The 12,366-nt window shown below is 37.4% G+C and overlaps 1 protein-coding gene across 3 annotated transcripts in view; it reads right to left on the bottom strand.

Annotated features, from left to right (window-relative positions):
- thrab (thyroid hormone receptor alpha b) overlaps nucleotides 1-12,366 on the bottom strand; it is a 218,873-nt gene that overhangs the window by 68,618 nt on the left and 137,889 nt on the right. For 2 of the 3 annotated variants that reach the window (XM_038296886.1, XM_038296887.1), the window contains one exon: nucleotides 8,837-8,883. The exons of the other annotated variant lie outside the window; for it this stretch is intronic. The gene's annotated coding sequence lies outside the window, so the exon portion shown is untranslated. The remainder of the gene's footprint in view (nucleotides 1-8,836; nucleotides 8,884-12,366) is intronic. 3 annotated transcript variants of the gene reach the window in all.

The raw sequence follows: 12,366 nt of genomic DNA, 5'->3' as shown, positions 1-12,366 counted from the left end.
TCGTTGATCTGATTGGTTTATTTGGCCCGTCTATCACCAACATAGGCCAATCAGCTAACCAGTATTTTCGCCCCCTTCCCAAAATTACTTAGCGAATCCATCTGGCGGAGTCAGGTTATGCTTTCTCAGCATTAGAGGACCTTTTTTTCATCAAACTGAGGTGTGTGTTTAGTTAGTCAATTGTTTCATTGCACTTAAATGTGGGAAATGTAAAAAAAATACAATAAAAACAATATTTGTTGTATTGCAACTATAGTGCCAATTATTATTATAATTTTTTTTACAAATCAAATGGTAAAAGAAAACTAGGATCTGTCAATGAGTTTAAAATTGTTTTTTTTCTCCTTTATGAACTAATGAGCTCCTTCCAGTGACTAAACTCCACTCTCCCTCCTTCAATCTCCCTTATCTGCTATAAATACCAGATACTTGATCAGATTTTCCTGGTTGGTGAAGTGTATACTGTAGGGATAAAAGAATAATCCTAGAAAAGCATGTTGGTCCCTTTGATAGGTTCAAAGACCCTTAGAAACTGCAGTTCATATTCTCCTTCTTCTACCTTTGAATATTCACGATAAAAGAAGCAGATTTTATTCTCAGGCTTTATCTCTGGGCGACTTTAGGAGCTATGGTTCACTCTGTGATACTTCTCAGTTATAATTCATCATCTTAGAGCTTTACTTGCAAGAGCCCCGCTTTCTTTAAAGCCACATAAATTAATTTCACTTCACACTATTTATACAGCTTCTCCAATTTACAGTAAACACCTTAGAGAAGGCAACAGGCTCAATTCAAAAGGCAAGTGATGTCAGGAGCTCCTCATTGCCACCTAGTTAGCCAGGAATGTGTATAATGATTACTTCGATTTATATAATACGTGTTGCAGCAATACGGCAGGGCATATGTGGGCAGTATGGTATTTAAACATGTCTGTTTTATCGCTCTGTGGCCACAATGTGCCACGCAAACCTGCAACAGTCTTGATTTGTTATGACATAAAAACTAAATTTGTATTCTACCTATAGAGGAATTTTTGCCTAAAGCCATAAAAGTTGGACATTAACTCTGGGGTTTCATGAGTGATCTTTTGAAGCAAAGATGGAAAGAAATGTCTCAGCAATGCACTAATCAATCCTTTTTTTTCATTTCATTTGTCGTGAGGTGAAAATTGAAAAGTACTTTAATTTTAGAAAAGCTTTCATTTCGATTTTAGTAAAAGCCTCAGTTCATTTTTTCACTTTTCAAACAAAACAAAAATATTTGCATATCATCTATGCTCTTTTTTGAATAAATGGAGTGTATGTTTCACTAGTCCAGGTCTGAGCTGAAGTAAGTGCTGAATTTTCATACCTAGTGACGGAACATGGCAGGATGTTCTGGTTTGACTGTATACAGAGCAGTTGTTGCAGTGCACAGGCGGTAGCAAACAGAGATCCTTCACACTTCACAGAATCTGTATTCAAAATACAAGCTCATATACAAATAGTTCTAACCACATCACATGCACACGGCAGCATGAGCAAAAGCAGACAAATACGCAATCTGCCCCTTCTCATACAGATGTATGAACACAAAAAAGGTCAGGATGCTGCAGTGCACGGCGTCTCGCCACTCTGCAGGGCATCCACCCTGCTCCTCCTCGCACACAGAAGTTAAGCAAAACCTCCGCCTCAGTCGAGCCGGCTGACCCCGGCGTGCCCTCCCCCTACAGGCTCCTCTCAATCAAAAAGATAGGAAGTCAACGGAGGATCTGGGGGGAGGACGGGGGGTCATCAGGGAAACATCAACAAAGAACAGAGAGACAGAGAGAGGCAGGATGGTTGAATTCACACCGTGCGCTTTGTATTTGATTCACAGAACACGTACCGAGGTGAGCGCAGTCATACAGGCTCGCATAAATGGAACAGAAACAGTGCAGGAACAAAGCTCTCTGCAGTTAATAGCAGATAAACACAATGCTAACAGCTAAAGATCTTCCTGCTTCAAAAGAAGGCAATCAAATTCATTACTGCAGCTAAATCTAGGATATTTTATGCCTTTGTTTGGGTCAGACGTGCTGTTGATGATAAGCTGCTTAAATAGCGCTTATATCTGAAATTACTGCAATTTATTGGGGTTTTATGTGACAGACCATCACAACAGTCTGACTAATTATGAGATTTAGGGAAAGTGATGCATGATTTCCATAATCCTTCGAGAGTAGAAATGTAAACTGAACTAACAAGCTGAGCAAGCAGAAGATTAATCAAGAGGACAGCAAATAGGCAATAGCTGTGGAGGAGCTACAGAGCAGATTAGGGATGCACGATATAATCGGCCCCCTATCGGTATCGGCCTTAAAAGTGAATATCGGACATCGGCCACCCCACCGATATTTAACCCCATATTTGATAAAAAAAAAAAAATAATACTACTTCTTCCTCAAAAACTTATTTTTTACAGACTTAAAAACTTCTAAAGACGAGGGAAAAAATATTGATAAATTAAAATATCACAATATCGTCATATGCTGATATATTGCCATTTAAAAACACCATATCAATCTCTTTTGCTTTTTGAAAGTAAAAAAGATCGATACCGCGTTTTTAAAAATCTATTTGATATCAGCATATGAAAATATATTTGAGTATATTATTTTTCAAAGTGTCAGAAATGGATAACAAAACTGCTATTTTCAATGACTACTTATTTTTGTCCAGCTTTAATATCAGTATCGATATCGGTTATCGGCTACATGAGTTTTAAAATATCGGATATTGGCCAAAATCCCAATATTGTGCATCCCTACAGCAGATCACTAATCGGACCTGTTTGGGGAAGAGGAGACTATTTTTACTTTTTGGTGAAAATGCAAAAATATTATTAGGGATGCACGACATAATCGGCCCCCTATCGGTATCGGCCTGTATCGGCCTTAAAACTGAATATCGGACATCGGCCACCCCACCGATATTTAACCCGATATTTGATCAGCTTCTGAGTTTCTAAAGTCTAAAAAATACTACTTCTTCTTCTTCCTCAAAAACATATTTTTTACAGACTTAAAAACGACTAAAGATGAGGGAAAAAATATTGATACATTAAAATATCACAATATCTTCATATGCTGATATATTGCCATTTAAAAACACCATATCAATCTCTTTTGCTAATGAAATATTGCTATATGTCATCGTTATGCTACGAAATCCCCCGAAAATTCACGAAATTTTGCCATATTTTAATATGCTGATATATTGACGCGGTATCGATCTATTTTACTAACAAAATCTCACAAGAATTTTCAAAATATCACGAGTTTGTAACAGAACGATGAAATTTCACGAGATTTTGAAAGTAAAATAGATCGATACCGCGTTTTTAAAAATCTATTTGATATCAGCATATGAAAATATATTTGAGTATATTATTTTTCCAAGTGTCAGAAATGGATAACAAAACTGCTATTTTTAATGACTACTTATTTTTGTTCAGCTTTAACATCAGTATCGATATCGGTTATCGGCTACATGAGTTTTAAAATATCGGCATATCGGATATCGGCCAAAATCCCAATATCGTGCATCCCTAGCAGATCACTAATCGGCCCTGTTTGGAGAAGAGGAGACTATTTTTACTTTTTGGTGAAAATGCAGAAATATTATGTCAAAATGGGAAAAGAAAACTGCATGTTACTTAAAACGTTGGTGAAACATGCTAACATCATGTTATAGGGATGCATTTCTTCAGCAGGAACGGCAGGGGGTTAATTAGAGGTCATTAATTGAAAAACAGACCACATTATACTGGAAACTGCTGCAGAATCCAGAGGGATGGCTACTGAAAACATAGAGCTATAGGACTAGAAGGGATCCAAGTACATATTGATATCATAGAATGGCTCAGGCAAAGTACATTCTAAATCCAATGGACAATCTGTAGCAAAAAAAAACATTTACAAATGCTCTCCATCAATTCTGAAAAGCTTAAGTTGTTGTACTAAGAAAGGGGAAAAAAGCAAAACATAAACAACGTTGAAAAAAATGTCATTTAATACATTTTTAAAACATTACTTCCTTTTCCTACTGTTCACAAAGATGAAGGCTTTCTATATAAAATCCCAGTAAAAGCCTTAGAATTAACAAAAAAAAATTAAATACATCTTTTTTTAAATCCTTCCTTCATACGTCACAATGAATCAACTGAAAACAACAAGCTGCTGCGACTCGCACGCTCTCGCTTATCTGCTCTAACGGGCTCAGTAGGCCACATACTGCATTACAGCCCGCAACAGTGATGAACTCACAGCCTGCAGCTGCTCCCACTGATCCCATTCGTTAAGTGGGATTTGGGCTGAGTTGACATGACGACATAAAAAGAGGAGCAGAGAAGTGGCCTTTGTTTCAGTGAAACGGTTAAGTCATGTCTGTGAATGAAGTTAAAACAGAGGCTCTTTATCCCATAGTGACATGAACAGTAAGTAACCTCAGCAAGCCTCATTACATCCAGCAACGGGAAGAAGGATCGAACAAAAGCAAAAGCATCATAGGTGGGGATATGATGTTGTAATAGGATGCTAAGCAACGGAGACGCATAGAGGATTTCTTTGATTTAAGCGAAACTAAAGTTTGCGCTTAAAGGGAGATTGTGCACCACAGTGACAAAGATAAAAGGCTGGAATCAAAGCACAGCAGGGGGGAAGTGTTTGCAGCGCTTCCTGACTCCATGCCGAAGCTAAACGAAATGTAACAAGAGAACACAGATCCAGGTGATGTAGGATGTTGACAAAAGGATCACTGTGTACACTGTGCCCAAAGCCAAGATCAACGTTTAGTAAACAAACCAGGAAGTTTAAGTTGGGCTTTGCAAACAATCCAGGGCTTCAATACGCATCCAGATCACAGAGAAAAAAAAACATGTTTTTCTTTAAAACATAAAAAATTATCCTCATAATTTTTCAAAGTGTTTAACTAGGCATCCCAGGGACAAAGATGGATCCTATTTTAAATGGGAACAACAAAATAGCCCCAAAAAAGAATTTGTAGCATTTATTTGTCATTAAAAACACTGATTTGGTGGAAATGATGCAGAAAAGCCTGAAAACAGAGTCCCCATGTTTAAACACAGCGTTGGCAGCATCCTGTTATGGGATGCTATCTTTCAGCTGGTTGAAGTTAGCCTCGTGAGATCATCCTGATTTTGCGAGCTTTCAAGGTTTCACTCGCAAATCAGTCTTAAGACTCTCCTTTAAAAAATTTGGAGCCGTTCACCAAACGAACGTCCAATCAGCGTTGGCTTTGAGGAGAGTTGAGGTGTGACGCAACGAGAAGCGCAACAGTTCAGTCTAAAGAACATGGCGGCTTCAGCCGATGAAACTAGCGTTAGCGTGGCTATCGAGCAAGTTTTATCGGAATTACAGAGTATTTCTTCACTGAAAGAAGAGCAAAACACTGCTCTGGAGGCTTTTCTCAGAGGAAAAGATGTTTTTGTTCTTCTCCTGACTGGTTTCGGCAAGAGTAGCCTGGCTGTTAGTACGTCATATGCTTCGTTGATCTGATTGGTTTATTTGGCCCGTCTAACCAGTATTTTCGCCCCTTCCCAAAATTACTTCAACGGAAGGTTTCCAGATGGATATGCGGAGCAAATCCATCTGACGGAGTCAGGTTAGGTTGAAGTAGCTTTTGATTACACTAATTTCTAGTTAGAGTGAAATTTACTAAGTTCATTCATCTGTTGCCGTTTCCATTAAGCTCTTCTAATGGGATACTACAAATTGTTCTCATGTCTAGAGCCCGTTGTGTTGATAAAAAGGGCAAGTGCTAACTTCTATCTCAGATGCATCTTCTTTAAGATATATTACATTTGACAGATCCTCTGGTTTGGATCAACTCATACCTGCATCACTATCAACAGTCTGTTCCTTACGTGTAGTCATTCTGATTTCGGCATAATAGAAAGAGGTGTGCCCCAGGGTACCTATCTTGGACCTTTTATTTTTCCAGTTTTTTAAAATGACCTTCCTCTTGCCTGAATGGACTGTAATATTCACCTATATGCCGATGATACTGTTATTTATTGCTTAAAACCTAGCATTTATATATTCATATTTCTCTTCAATATGATTTTGTAAAAGTAGAAATTTGCCTTCAGTCCAACATACTGCTACTTAATAAAACAAGATCTCATTAAATGTTTTCAGAGGAAAAAGTCTGTACCTACTCGGGTACCTCACCTGTCTTGTTTAAATGTTTTGCCTTTTTTGGCTTGACTCTTCACTTTCTTTCACTTTTCCTATTCATACTGTTACAAATAAAGTTACATCACTGGAAAAAATCAAAACCTAGATGAGTCATTTTTTTCTTAAAATAAGTGCATTTGTTCTTGAATTGAGAAGGTAAACAAGACATTTTGCCAATGGAACAAGACAATTTACATTTAAAATAAGAAAACGCAATTGCATTGTCCTATTTCAAGTGCATTTTATCTAAATATCTTATTTTAAGAGTAAAAATACTCGTTCTATTGGCAAATCATCTCATTTACCAACTCAAAAAAAGGGTAAATACACTTAATTTGAGAAATTTTTACATATTTCTTGATCGTTTTTCCAGTGTATTGTTTGAATCTACTTTATCATTCAATTAATTACTTAACTTTTTCAGTAAGGAGATAGTTACCGAGTTATAACTCTGACACAGCAGTTTTATTTATACCATAATACTACATTTACTAATCTCCAATCAGTTAATGTTGTATATAACAGTCTACGCAGGTTTATTCCCTGTTTCCCTTTCAGAACTGACTATTGTCTGCTGTACCAACTGTGTTGTCACACTCCATCTTCCGGATGCCAATTTCACTGGTTATCATTTATATTTAAGTGTATTAATCTTAGTTATCCTTAATATTTAAAACACTTCTTTATGTTTTCCTTCACATATATTATTGGGCATTCAACTAAAAGCTTTTTTTGTGGTTTCATGAATCAAAAAGTTCTCTTTTAAATATAAAGCAACCTTTGGAACAATCTCCCATCCTCTCTCCGCTCCATAACCTGTTAATGTGTTTAAAAATGGACTGGTTCATCATTTACAAAGTATTTGTAACTTTTATAAACTGTTGCAGCAGTTTAGAGCTTTAAGTGTTGGATAGTTAGATTGATTGGTTGTGTCTATGGTGATGCTGTTAGGTTTCGTTTATATGGATGTTTCAGAGATGCACATGATGGTACATCTGTATTTTTCATCTGATTGCTGTTTTCTGTTTATATTAGGACCCCCTTGAAAAATAGATTTTTCATCTCAATGTGCTCCTTTGAAATAAATAAATAAGTTGTGCATGCATCCCTTCTCTGTGGCTGCAAACCCACTTTAAGTGAATTACTGCCACCTGGAGTGAGAAAGTAAGCGTCCTACTCCTTAAATGTAGCAATACCAAACATTGGGTGTCTCTGTGACTTGAAGATCTTTTTTTTACATGTTAATTACATATATAATTTTATAAGATCAAGATTTTGAACATTTTAGTAGAGTTTTCTGTCCGATGCATCAAATTAAACAGACTGGCAGTGTGTAACAGGGCAATTTCATATGTTTTGGGGCCTAACTGTGTAGAGTCTATTAGAAAGTTGTCCAACCAGATCTCCTCTGAACCAGCAGGCCGCCCTTCACCAGCTGCCCGGAGCTCATCATTAGACTAATGGACGTTTGATTAATGTAACATGCCAGCAGGGCTCATATTAGTCAGATCTGCTGGTCGAAGGAGGGACATTAATAATATAATCAGCAGGCAGGCTGGTGGTCTTGCTGTGTTTTCTTTATGGTTCCTTTTCACTTCAATTTGAGACGATATGCATCAATTACACTTGATCAATAAAGATCTGAGTGATGACTATTTCATCTCGCTATAAACAGCCTCTTAAGGATCTCTGGGGGTTCTGGCTTTTCCGTCCCTGTCAGAGGACACATGTACAGCATAGGTTTGACGTTTAAGACTTCAGCAGAGGGGAGCTGAAACATGCAGATCTGAAACTGATAAATGCATCACTCCATAGTTTGCTTATTGTTACACATTTCTAAAGCAGTAAATAAGGAAAAAACAAATGATGTTACAGTTGACTGGTAAAATTTTTTTCATTTTTTTCTTCTTTAGAAAAGAAAATGTAATATTTTGTGTAAACACCATATAAATGTGATACATTTCCTCTATTATTCTGTGTGAATCTCAGAGCAGCCAATGCCTGACTAATAGAGCATTGACAGGCGGCAGATATAATTCACTTTTCCATGCATGCTTGGAGCAAGCAGTTTCCAATATCCCAGCTTTAAGAGGATTGGGAATTCCAACCTGGCAGTTTCTGCTGAATAAAAGATCACAGCTGGAGGGGTCCCATGCTGGTCAAACGCTGTGTGCTCTCCACAAAGGTGGGGTAATAGCAACTTCAGAAATGACCGGGGGGTATTTTGCTCTATTCCTGTGAGAAAAGGCATGCTTGAGAAAGACATGAGAGAAAGAGTGCATCCCCAATCCCAACTCTCAAATTGAGCTGAAGGATTAGGTTTTAATCCTCAACAAGAGATTCAGCTAAATCTGCAGTAAATGGCACATTTATACCATTTTACTAAACGGTTCTGTTTTCATTCTCCTTTTTGAGGGTGTAAGAGACACTTTTGTTTTAACCCATTTAGGACGACACTAACGGTTCTACGCTGAGGGATTAAAGTTTATAGGGAAAAACAAAACATGTATGAATTACAGCAAAAAACAACAACACAATTTTCTGCAAATGGAAACAATTTACAACTTTTTAATAACAATATACAATATTTTTTTTTATTTAACCAGGTTCATGTCTTACCTTTGATGTTTCTCAGAAGCCGCACGGTTCCCAATCACAGTGAGGCCCTGAAAATAAAAACAAGATGATCACCAAACCTGTGAGAGTAAAGTGATTCCAGATTCTACAGCATATAATGCAGTAAGGGTGTGCAAAATAATCGTCGCGGTGACGCGGTGCTTTGTGTCACAAGCATGTCGATAAGTGGGATACTGCGACGAGTAATATGAAACAAAACAAGGAGGACACTATGAAATCACATTTCAAGTCAGATGATTGGATGCATTTTGGCTTTAAAAACAAAGAAGGTAAAAATGAAATTGATATGATGCACGTCATTTGCAAAAGTGGAAATATACATTTGAATGTTTTCGTTTCATTGGTTTAAAGGACCACTGAGGCCATGTAAACGGCACTGATTATCCTTATTTTGTTATTTTAAGTTTGATGAATCCTAAGATCTTTTTGTCAGTGTGTCCACGCCAGTAATAGTAATATTTCTGTCCAGTATTTGTTTCCATGGCAACACCACCAAAAGTCATTTCAATAAATACAGCTATGTATGAATTCAGTTGCTTTCAGTTATGTATCAATTGAAGACACTATCCAGATCATACCCAGCCAGTCAGCCACTGGTAAGAGCTGTATCTTTTTCTTACAGTGTTCAGTGAAAATATCGCAATATTTCAAGTATCGTGATGCATCGTGATAGAGTTGCATCATGGCATGGGAATCGTGATTTGAATCAAATCATGACTTCTTTGCCAATACCCACCCCTATAATGCAGTTAGCTGATGTTATGAAATACACAGTTCAGGTTATAATGATCAGTGGCTCTGCTTTTATCTGCAAAAATGAATAAAAAAAATTATAAATCATTAAAAATAAATACAAATTCCCATTGCCTTTATCCTGGTTGTGTGTTAAGGGTCTATATTTTGTTTTAATGTGAACCTTCAGCCCATGTCTCAGCTTGTTTATAAAGCCTCCGACAGGTTTTACACTGGGAAAAATCGATATCTGGATAAGTAAATTATTTCTTAAAATAAGGGTGTTTTTTCTTGAATTGAGGAGGTAAGTAAGACACTTTGCCAATGGAACCAGACAATTTACATTTAAAATAATAAGAAAAAACTATTTCATTGTCTTATTTTAAGAGTAAAAATTCTCATTCCATTGGCAAATCATCTTATCAACCTACTCAAATCAAGGGTAAATACACTTAATTTAAGACATTTTGACTTATTTCTAGATCGTTTTTGAAGTGTCTTATTGGGTGCATCAAAGAAAGAAATACTCCCACATTATGATGCTCCCACCACTTCCAACTCTCACCAAGGCTGAGCAATGAGCACCTTCCATTTGGTTGTTGTATCCCCTCTTGTGTAACTGTAAATGAGGGGTCCCAGAGGTTTCCTTTCAAAGAATGCACCCCACCCATCTTTGCACTGCAAAAACGATCTATAAATAAGTAAAAACTTCTTAAATTAAGTGTATTTATCCTTATTCTAAGTAGGTAAATGAGATAGTTTGCCAATGTAATGAGTATTTTTACTCTTAAAATAAGATAATTAGAGAATATGCACTTGAAATAAAACAATGCATTTGTGTTTTCTTATTTTAAGTGTAAATTGTCTTGTTTCATTGGCAAAATGTCTCTTTTACCTCCTCAATTCAAGAACAAATGCACTTATTTTAAGAAAAAATTACTTATCTAGATTTCGATTTTTTTCCAGTTTGCTCCTTATTAAAGCCTATACAAAAACATATAGTTTCTCCTCCCCCTCATAACCATAGTCCTCTGTGTCAATCCATCCCATAAGATCACAAAGCCTGGCTTTAGAGTGGCAAATGTTCAACTGAACATTCCTGCTTACAAAAGTTTTAAACAGAATTTGCTCTGAGAAGCAAATATGTATCACTGTGAATTGTCTTAGAAGATTAATGAATCATTTCTGTGCGTTTCATCCAATTTTCTTTAATGTTTGCAAAAGATCTACTTTGCATTCTGTGCTAGACGTGTTGCTGGGGATTAAGTCGGGCTCTCAGGCTTTGCAGAGAATAAATATTAGTAAAGCATTGTGCTGTAATGTGATCATCAGTGAGGTGCTACAGCAGCAAACCCTGCACTGATGAAAACAATCTCCTCTTATAAACACTGCTCAAAAAATAAAGGGACCACTCAAATAACAAAACATGGATTCAAATGAAAGAAATATTCTCATTGAATGTTTTTTAACTTTGTTTTGTATAAAATTGAATGTGCTGACAACAGAACTCAACAAAAATCAATGCCTGGGTATGCTTCTGATGAGGTGGTGGATAATCCCCTGAGGGATCCCCTCCCAGACCTGGACTAAAGCACCTGCAACTCCTGGACAGTCTGTGTTGCATTGTGATGTTGGTGCATGGATCAGATTCAGGTCTAGGGAACGGGAGGGCCAGTCCATAGCTTCAATGCCTTCTTCTTGCATGAACTGCTGACACATTCCAGCCACATGAGGTCTAGCATTGTCCTGCATTAGAAGGAACCATGGGCCAAATAATACTACTTCAGCGATAGTATCTAGGTGTTACTTTATTGTATGTCTCGTACCATGTCTCTTTGATGAAGGTGATAAAGCAGACTTTTATCTCCTCTTTCTTTCATCTTTTCTCCTTTTTTTCTGTTTTTCCTCTTCTGTTCTACTTACATTGCAGTGCCCATATAAACTGTAAAACTCCCTGCATAATTATAATAAAGCAATTTGTATGCATGAAACAAGCGGAACACTATGGCAATAGCCCTACTCCTCTACTTGTGAAAGTAAAATCTGTTGGGCTCTTTTTTAGCCTGGGTGCCATTCCAAACTTAGTCCCGCCCACAACGTTTGAGGTCGGTAAGTTCGGTCTGGCATTGCTCAATAGTAGCGCGAGTATGCTCGCCCAATATCTGGCGATCCAATCAAATTGTCAGGGCGGGCTTTATACGATGATGGACAGATGATCAACAGTAACGTAATCAACCACGTCACCAAAGCGCGCTTGGGTGACAACAACAATGGCTGCCGCTGGAGAGTTGAGGCGTGTAGATTCTGCTATTAGGTCTGTTCTAGAATATATCGACAGCAAATAAATGTTATCCTCAGGTTCTTTTTGCAACACCGGCAAAAATCGTTCACGCTCATCTTCTTATTCTAGGCGTGCAACTGCACGCTTTGATTTTTGTTGACAACAACTATGCCTCGCTTAACATACGTCTCGCACTCCGTTGCTCTTATTGGTTGTAGGTCTATCCAATTGAGTGCAGAGGCATTTTTTTTCCTGGTTCGTTCAAAACACGCCCCATAATTACAGCTCTATGGAGCAGCATCAGACTCATATTCTGACTAGAATTAATTAGGACTGCGTCAGGCTAGCTCTTTTTGGCATCAAGACAATTATTCTTATTGCCACATTGCCAGACAGGACACTGTAAAAAAAAAAAAAAAAAAAAAAAGAAAGAAAAAGAAGGAATCATGGGCCAACCGCACCAGCAGATGGCCTCACAAGGGGTCTTATCTCGGTACAT

This window comes from Cyprinodon tularosa, unplaced genomic scaffold, assembly GCF_016077235.1.
Source record: "Cyprinodon tularosa strain WSP-4 unplaced genomic scaffold, ASM1607723v1 ctg38, whole genome shotgun sequence".
NCBI lineage: Eukaryota > Metazoa > Chordata > Actinopteri > Cyprinodontiformes > Cyprinodontidae > Cyprinodon > Cyprinodon tularosa.
The sequence above is the reverse complement of the archived record's forward strand: the minus strand, read 5'-3'. Positions and strand labels throughout refer to the sequence as shown.